Source organism: Seriola lalandi, unplaced genomic scaffold (assembly GCF_002814215.2).
Source record: "Seriola lalandi dorsalis isolate HSWRI2012SDOR001 ecotype SW California unplaced genomic scaffold, Sedor1 jcf7180002054553, whole genome shotgun sequence".
Classification (NCBI taxonomy): domain Eukaryota; kingdom Metazoa; phylum Chordata; class Actinopteri; order Carangiformes; family Carangidae; genus Seriola; species Seriola lalandi.
In genome coordinates this window covers 1,806,581-1,809,080 of record NW_019525106.1, presented here as the reverse complement: position 1 = coordinate 1,809,080, position 2,500 = coordinate 1,806,581, and the positions used below count along the sequence as shown (strand labels likewise).

Below are 2,500 nucleotides of genomic sequence, written 5' to 3'. Positions count from 1 at the left end.
GATGACCTTCAGATCTAATCATTACATTGTGTTCTGCGGTCTCTCTAAACCAGTTCATTAATCCACATTTCACATCTCCACACAATCCAAGGTCACCTTTCCAATCCTCTTGTATGAAATATCCCTCTCTTAGGAAGTGAGTGACGGAGTGGACGAGCTGACAAAAAGACACTTCAGACGAGCGACACAAAAACATGGTTGCCAAAGGGATCCACCACCTGCCAGTCACTGATAAATCACTCATTCTGCAGATACCCTCTCCCCGGCCCGTCCCACTCCATCACACCTATCAGCCCATGCAGTAGCTTTGAAGAGGTTCATGTTTATACCCTTTGACCTCGGGGTGTGGAGGACCTCTGCCATTAGACTCTATTACGACCAAGGTCATCCAGGGACATGTCTGTTAGTGTGAAATGATGTGGCCTGCCACTGGTCTAAGTGGCAGCCTGATGGATCTGTCAGCGGCACAGCCACACATCGAAGACATGATTAGAGAGATAAAATGAGAGAAACAGAGAATAAATGAAGGAAAGGAGAAGAGGAGTGCCAGAGTTGGTCGTGGGTGAGAAGGGGTAATGAGTGAGATTTGAAAGGGTGGGAGATAGATAAAGGATAAGGAGTAGCAAGCTAGCAAAGACTATGTCCTGATCGATTTACATGTCTCTGACATTGATCAGACTCCCCCGTGCAGGGAGTTTACCTCCTCTTCACAAAGAATGACTGATACACTGATTATCAGAAAAACCTGCTGCGCTGACTGTGTGCTGCATGTGTGTTTGCATGTGTGAACATGCGTTTGTGTATTTGTAGGGTCCACCGGGTGGAAGGAAAAGCAATAAACAAAGAAAGATGAAAGCACGAAGGACTTTTTTTTTTTTTTTGGTCCAACGTCCTTGACTGGAATGGAATCATTCAAATACTATTTTATTTTGTATTTTATTTTGATCTCATTGGGACTAGCTCAGTAGTGGGAGATAACACAACAACCTAAGCTCCTCTCACAAAATGCTGTCGAATCCATCGCCTCAAGTCTGTCTCTGTCAATTTCTAAACCAATTTTGGATGAGCAGGTTCTCTCAGGAACACAGGTTAATATTTTCTTGAAGGCAGTGGTCATGCCCTTGTACACAAAATAGAGGAAGAGCACGTGAACACACACCTTGGGGGCAGACTTGACTGATTGTGACCGATGTTTTTCTAGAGACTGTGTGTGTGCGCATGTGTGTGTTTGTCCTTGAAACTGATGTCCTACCCTTATGGTCACAAGCACTGACATATAGCACTCCACAGATAATGAACACCTTGCCGTTAACATGCATGTATATGCACATACACACAGATTCACACGTGCATGCATGCATGCATACACACCAGCCTGGCTTCCCCTCTGCTCCTGGCAGAAAACACTGATTCTGCCCTACTGGCTCACTGACCGACATATGGATGGATGGAGGTGGCTCATGGCTTGCCGTGATCAGTGGCATGTGTGTACAGTGTGTGTGCATCATGCGTTAATGTGTCCACATGTCACAAGTATGAATGGATGACGAGCTGACTGGTTTTGTCAGCGAGCCAGTGGCCAAGCTGTGCTGTCTCCTCCCCTTCTGCTCACTGACAGTTGGACCCACGCCCCATTCTCTCCAGCCATTACACCATCCATACTTAACTTCTCCTTCAGCCATATGTTAACTCATCCATTTATCTCTCCCTGCAATTCTATAATGAGCTTTAGTTTTGAGTTTTACTCTAAAGTTAAAATCAAACAAATAAGGTACATTTACCAGTTGAAAGTAACACGCAGAAGCCCTAAAGAAGCGTCAAAATGTCAAAGATTAAGATTATGTCACAGAGAAAACAAAATGAATCATGTTTTGCTCAATCTTACCAAATGAGAAAAAGACTTCCTTATGTTTAGACACTACATCTCATTGAAAGTTGACTTCTGCCAGTACGATGGTGAGGAAGATGAAGATTAGATGACTGTCTGATTGAGAAAGAGTACATTTGTGAATTAGTTTGAAAAAAAAAAAAAAAGATCTGTAAGATATCCCTGTCTGATTTGCTTCTTATACATAAAAATACACATTTGGTAAACATCAACATAATATACTAAACTGTTGACGTCTGTCAAATAAAGAAGGTGGTGGTGTGCAAGGACTGGTATGATAAAAGGTTTTAAAATATCCCTTTATATGAACATATTTAGTCATTAAACCATGTTTCTGGAATTCACGCAATAAAATGTTGTGATTAATGTTTTAAAAGTTTTTGAAAGAAACAACAATATGATAGAAAGAAATATGTTGATGTCAACCATCGTAGATATTTTGTCAAGGCAGGTGAAGCAAAGCCATTCTAGGGTCTTATTTTCTTGATTGTCAAATGTTTTTATCTGTTATCATCTCAATATCTGTAGGCTGTTTGGGTGCGTGGCGCTGCTAAAAAGGTTATCCATTCCCCGTGTTGTGTTAATTAGAAACAAAAGAAGCTGCAAGACCTG

General features: G+C 41.8%; 1 protein-coding gene across 2 annotated transcripts in view; it reads left to right on the top strand.

The window, feature by feature from the left end:
• brsk2a (BR serine/threonine kinase 2a) overlaps positions 1-2,500 on the top strand; it is a 162,810-nt gene that overhangs the window by 102,122 nt on the left and 58,188 nt on the right. The window lies entirely within an intron of this gene.